Raw genomic sequence first — 7,233 nt, 5'->3', positions numbered from 1 at the left:
TTAGTACATCTGCTTCCACTGGGTTAACTGCAATGCTGCTCAGCACTACCTCCCTACCTAGATCAATGAAGGGCAGATACAAGTCTTCTGAGGGTATTAAAGTTCTGCAAAATCACTTTGTTTCAATTAACGACACCTCTTTCATTACTGGAGGCATGACTGATGAACTGCATGTCTGTCAGGTCTGTGTTGCTTCATGAGGGAGTCAGAACTAGTTCACATAAAACAATTCACATGAAAAAAACCCCAAACAGCTCTCCCTGTTCCTCCTCATGCTCCTTTCCCCTTCACTCCTTCCAAAGTGGGGAATTCTGTATTTCAGGACAAAACCCCTCAAAAGCTAAAATTTTCGTTTGTCTGAGAATAGTTCAGACTATCCATTTGCAGACCCAGGTCATGAATTCATGCTTGCTCCTCATAGTTTGGGGCAACAGCAACAGCTAGCGGCACCCTCCAAGGATTGAACCCCACCTGTGCAAACACATGGCTTGAAGCTGTACAGAGACTACTGTCAGTCTGGGTGGAATGTTTGTGTATGCATTACAGATGAGGAGAGGTCATGTACAGTGTCTGCAGCAGAGCAGGGAGCTGAGCCCTTGCCTCTGAGTGTCACTCCTATGCCTCCAGACAGAAATACTGTTACTGGGTTCATTTATGCTCCTTTGTAGTCTACACAAGAAAGTGGTTGAGTCTCCTCTGAGACCCTGCTCCCTTTCTCTGCCCTGAGAAGTCGTAACTTTTGGGTTTTTGTTTTTTTTTCTTGGGTTGGAGTCAATAAGCTAGGTAGCTGAACAGCAGGAGGGCTGCTTGTCAGCCTCTGGACTTGGGATTTTACAGCAGCCTGGGGAGGCAGTGACCTCCGAGTGCAAGGTGAGGACTGCAAGTCCTGCTGGGGTACTGCTGAAGGACTGTCTCCTTCTGTGCTGTGCAGGGAGAGAGAAGCTTGGCACAACTGCATCTGTGCTGCTGGTAGTGTGCAACCCTGCAGCAAAGTCATCGCTCTTCTCTGCCAGGGTTTCTGGCCAAAAGAACTAGTTAGTTACTGCAGATTGGAGCCTGGGACCAGACTATCATATATGCAGTGCAGTCTATTGAAAGATCAGGGCTTTTCAGCAAAGCAGAGAATAAATTGAACTGACAGGATGAATATCTTTACCAACACTCTTATCCTCCGAGAAGAAGAACTATTTAAATCCATCAGATTGAATTCCTTACAGTTCTAGATTAAACCTGCCTCATTGTGGAGGCAGAGATAAGGGAGGTCTATTAGCCACCACTTTATCCATCCTCTAATTAGTTTCTAGGGTTTAGAAACATTTACTGATTTTCCTTTGATGAACCTGAAACTCATCAGAATTTTTACTCAGGAGCAAGAGACCCTTATGCCAAAACTGCCAGTAGCTCCTAGGGGCTGCAAAACCTACTTTCAGTGTATGAGGCAGGGCAGGGACACAAACCAAGCCTGTCGCACCCTGGGAGAGTGCCCTAACCAGAAGGCTGTGAACCCAGCAATCTCTCTGAAAAGCAATTCCTTCTAAAGGTTCACAAACTCTTCTGCAGAAAACTTGTATTGAACATGGCAAGACAGTATGGAAAATTTTGGTTATAACAAATCATTTTTCCCCAAAGTTTCATGGAAAAATTCCTGAACTGCTCTATATTAGGTATTAAGCCCACTCTGGTCAGAGGTGCAGCTTTACCAACAAAAGAAGTAATATCTACAAAGTGTTGTCTGCAGTCTGTTGGACTAGTGACAATAACTATGCAAAACATTACTGGAGTCCCTGGCAAAAGAACAGGCACAATTTACTGGCTATAAGATTCAGGTTAGGGCAAGATGAATAGGAATGGTGGTCTAGTGAGTAGGTTACTGGCTTACGATGCAACAGAACAGGGCTCAACTCTTGGCTTAACTTCAGACTTTTTTGTTACTTTGGGGAAGATACTTAAATCTTTCCTGTGTCATGGTTCTCCATCTGTAACAAAAAGATAATGATACTTTCCTACATCGGCAGGGATGCAGGGAAGGCAAATCCACTGATGACTGTAAAGCCTTGAGGTACTGCAGGAGGGAGGGTCTAGACAGGGAGACGTTCAATTCTGTATCTTATGGTTAAGGAAAGAGAATGCAGAAAATATTTTCTAAAGACATATTGCAAGGTTATTTTCCCCTCTCCCAGATATGACATGTAGAGAGATATTTCTACCCTTTTTGTCTCCTCTATTCCATTTTAAGTACATTCCTTCTTTCCCTTGCAGGCAGAGACAGACATACAGCAAAGCAGATGATGTCTAAAGCATATGACGTTCCTGTATTGCTTCAGGTCCGATTTGATGTTTTTCTGACACTGAAATAATCAAAAGTTTTAGGTTTGATTTCATAGTGCTGTTTCTGAGAATTTGATGTTTCACCTTGACCCTCTGATCCTTCAAAACAGTCTATAAGATCTGCGTAGTGTGGGAGGGAGTATTTCTGGCTATCTTGTCCTTTCCAGGAGTTATTTTGTGTGAAGTTATGCTGATGGATTTGTATCACATTAGTCAAAGCTTTTCTCTACTAAGGATTTGCACATTTGTTTTCATGTAGCAAAGCAAACAAAAATCACTCATTTCTGGAACATAAACATTTTACTTACCAACTTTTGGAGTGTAGTTTCCTTTGCAACTCAGTTTAAAGAAATAGATGAGAGCTAAAGGCAGACAAACTGGATCTAGCTAAGTTAAAATCCTTTTTCTTCCCTCTGAAAACCAATTGTCTTTTCAGCTAAATCCTCCCTTTGCAAATTGCTTATATTTTACTTTGCAGTGGGATTAATTTCACTTAACTCTAGTCACTGAGTGTTCAATTTTCTCTATATAAAGTCAGGCACCTCTGGAACGTGAATAATTTCCCGTGACAGAGGGCATTGCACTCTGAAGGTACCTGTTGTGCACGTTTGACTGTAGAGGAAACCTGGATGACTGATTTAGGCTAGTTACCTAGTTTTTGGATAGGCAAAGTTAGGCAAAGAATCCATATAGTTGTCATCAATATGTGTGCATACTTTTAATTCATTGCATGACATTCTCTGAGTCTTTAGACTTAGTTTGAGCTTTCCAAAACTCAGGCAACTAAAATGCTAGGCTTTTTTTGAACTTTAGGGCTTCTTAACTACAGGACTTAGGTATTTTCTGAGGAAGAGATTTGACTCTGGCTTTATCTGAGTAGTACCTGTGTTGCTGATATGATCTGGCCTCAATTACTACATGTCACACTGATCTCTCTGCCATATGCCAGCTTTTTGGGTGAGAAAGCCCCATGATAAATGATCATTAGCTTTCAAACTCATCTTTTAGGTGAAGCCATGTGATATTTCTATTATTATATTTTTATTTAACCAGGGCCAGTCACCCTTCACCTCCCTTCTCCAATACTTGTAAAGCCTGAAAGGGGGTTCTGCGTCCCCTCTGCGCAGGATGGTGTGTTACCACGTCCATGTGATGCAGGGTTTGTCCCTTCTATACTGGGTGGGTTGCTTACACTGGCTAATGGGGCTGGCTGAGATAGTGCTTTACCCCTTTTCTCAGTTCCCCTAGAAATGAATGGAGATTTGAGCCGGGGTTTCTCACCATGTTTTTGCAGTGGAAGTAGGGATGCAGTCTCAGGGACTGGCATTTCCCTGTTCCTTCCTTCCCCAGCAGCACCTTTGGGTGGTGAGCAGGCTGCAAAGTTTGCACAAATCTGTCACTAACTCTCAGGGCCAGATGCTAACAAGACCTCCTAATGGCACCTTCTAAAGTAGCTGCAGTCTTCAATGGAAATTAGAGTCATGGGAGTAAAAGAAGACTGTACAGGATGGCGAGTTTTGCTGCTTTTATAGATAAGATTTAAACTGATATGTGGGATGGGGCAAAAACATAGTATTCTCTTCATCTTGTTCTGTTTTGGCATTTGTGAGGCTCCAGTCACCGTGGCATCTAGGCATGAAAGATACCTTGTGTCAGCAGGATATGCATCAAAGGAGTCTTTTTCTAATGGATAAATCTGATATCAAAGAACTGAAGAAACTGAACCAAAATTTACAGGTGTCCTTTGCTTTGATCATTAATTAAAATGTGACTTATACTCACAGTGTCCCTATTAGAGGACTTGACACAACAAAGCATCTGAGGTACCCGACTATTTCTTGTAATGCTGTGAAAGACAGGTGTTCATTCCTGGGAAAGCTTTGAAGCTAAAAATAAAATAAAACAAAATTAAAATTAAAGGATATTTCCAGGTACATAGTAATCATCTTAATACTTGTATTTGAGGGGGTTTTGTGTGTGTGTTAAATACTGACAGAACTCCTGGCTGGAAAGGAATGCAAACAATAAGGTAAAGTAAAGCCTTGTAAGTCATTTGAGATCAATCGTCAGAGAATGCGTCTCAGCCATGTCATTATCAGATTAATAGCTGAGTTCCAATTTAAGCTGGAATTATTTGGATAACAGAAATCAAAAGGAAAGTTTTTACAAACAATTTGCCTTGAAGCAAAATAAAAGTATTAGAGACAGGATTTTTTGTGATTTTCACCACACCCCTTGAAATTCCATGCAGACTAGATTGCTTCATAGGCAGACCATGAGAGAGAGCCAACCCCAGCACCCTGGGTTATTCCAGCCTGAAGTGTAATATGGATCAGGCCATCTGATCTCCCTAGCAGTCATCCCAGACACTAGAAACCCAGCCTATGGGTGTTAATGGGCCGTATGGCAGCCATATGTGTTGATGATCCAGAAACACTAGCTTAGGTTAGAGATTTGAGGATGTCTTCTTACAACAGGTCATTTGGCAAGTGAGCTTTCCTGCAGCTTTTATCTCTGCTTTGCTTTCCAAGGCAAACTTTAAAAAAACTCTCCCAGTCTTGCCATTTTCTTTTGCCTCCTACTCACTTTGCTTTCCATCCCTTCATCTTCCTCTCTTATTCATCTTTCATAAACTCACAACTTAATATTTAAGTTTATCTCTTGTTTGAAATAGCATTGAACAAGCCTGGGGTTGAATCAGCTTTTAAAGGCAATTTACATGTAGAGGATAGAAAGTGCCGACAGAATCCTGCCGCTCTACCCAAATAGTTAGCAACTTCTTAAGCACTAAACACATTTTATCTTCCTTTCTCCTGCTGTGACTCTATGAGTTTCACTAGCATTTCATAAATGTACTCTACTCTGTGAGTGGTTGTTGTATCATCTGATCTTTACAACATGTTGGGGTGAGGGGACCCAACAACAGGAATTTCATTTGCAAGAGCATTGGCTCCTTGTGAGGTGTCACACTGTGCTGTGACCCTGAGGTGGTAGCAGTTACCAGTGAGTGCTGTGTGGCTTCCAGTGCCATGGCTGAGCATCCACCCAGCGCCCATCCCCAAACTCCTGGCTTTCCGGAGGAAATGAGGTGTCAGAGGAGAGGATCCTCCAGCTGTCAGTCCCTCCATAATCTACAGGTACTATGGATGCTAATGGCAACTTGTTGTTAGACTCTTCCACCCCCCAAATGTAGAATAACTGAATCATTTCTGCAGCTCTGGAGAGATCCTATTAACTCTGTGCTGTGGTGGTTGCAATGGCAGTGTGGGAGAAGGCAGCACCACATCAGGTCTCGTCTGTTCCAGCTTAGATGAGGACCCCCTGGTTTTTATTGCTTCCAGTCATGGGGGCCAGCTCCCCATTTGGTTTAAATATCTTGCTTTAATTTATGCCATCTGAAAAGCTGATCCACTTATACTATACCACGTAACAATTAAATCAAGGATTTAAAGACTAAGACTAGAGTTTTGGTCTATGAAATGTGTTTTGCAACGTTAGGTTCACCAGGCTGACTCCAGAATACAAGGGCATCCTTTTCTTCCCCCCCTTTTTTTCCCTGATGTAAGAGAACACAACAGTTTATGATATTTCTAATATCAGATGCCATTTTTTACTTTGTCTTTGTCCTTGATGTTGCACCTATAGGTAGATAGGTCATTGATACACCTATATATTCTGTGCTGCATTTTAAAAAAATACATGTAGAATGGACCATTGACATTTCTAGCTGTAACATATTTTCACCAGATGTGTTATGCCCATTCATAGATACCGTGTCCTCACTCCTTTTTTAGTTAGTAGCTTAACTTGTTATTTGTCAGAAAGCATCCTTGAGGAATATTTCTGTGAAATATAAAAAGCTTGCAAGTATAATTAAAACTATCAATTAGCTAGACGAATGGCACGAAGAGTGAATCAACAAAGCCATCCAGAACAGCAGACTAGTGAGGACAAAACTTTTCATCCTTTCCAGGAAGAGTCTCCTTGATTTCTATTATCGTTAACATCTGCACTCTTCAATTCAGATCATATGCCTTTAAAGAAATGTAAATTAACTCCATATTCCTGGACAGACATTTCTAAACATGGACTGTAAAACTTTACCCACTGTGGCAGAGATGCAATATCACCCTGTTTACTAATGACCTAAGAGTCTGGAATTTGAAGAAAGAGAAAGCGTAGACAGTATCTATCTCTCTTCACTCATCCCAAGACTTTAAAAGAGAAGACAGTCACCTCCTATTTGCACAGCTATTGCTGATGTAAGACCTATTCCACGCCTTTTAGATTCTACTTTATCTTTGTAATCTTAATGGAAAAGGATTTGCCAGGGAAACTATCCCTAAAAGAAATTATTTTGATATTGCATTGTATGGAAAATATAATTCTACCATTGAAAGGAACTAAAGAAAGGAAAAACACTGAGTGTCAAGGTCAGATGCAGCCTTAGGTGTCAGGTAGAAAACGGAGGGGCAAAACTCCCTCTTCTCTGCTGATCTTTGGCTGCAGCGCATATGAACTGAGACTGACTGTTACAGCTGTGGCTTATTTCATTGTTGGCTGTTCTGTGAAATATTGATTATTCCAAAGGTCTGTGTCAGTAAATTTCCAAGAAGTCGTTAGCCAATGAAGATATATGTTTTATTCTGGAGTCATCGCTGTATCTTTATATATATAACTGAACACTTGATCTATCTTTTCTTGGCAGACATTGAGAGAAGGGCTGTATGTAACTTATAAATTCCCCCTCCAAGAATTATAAGAGAGGGAAAGTCTTAACAAGAAAAGCTGAGAAAGAAAATTTGGTGCCTGATTTAGAGTAAATACATCCCTAAAATTACAAAATTGGCCAGGGAAATAATTTGGGATAGATTGTTTATTTAATGAGGAGTTAAAGAATGGCCT

This window comes from Ciconia boyciana, chromosome 1, assembly GCF_034638445.1.
Source record: "Ciconia boyciana chromosome 1, ASM3463844v1, whole genome shotgun sequence".
Lineage (NCBI taxonomy): Eukaryota > Metazoa > Chordata > Aves > Ciconiiformes > Ciconiidae > Ciconia > Ciconia boyciana.
This window is presented reverse-complemented; position numbering follows the sequence as displayed.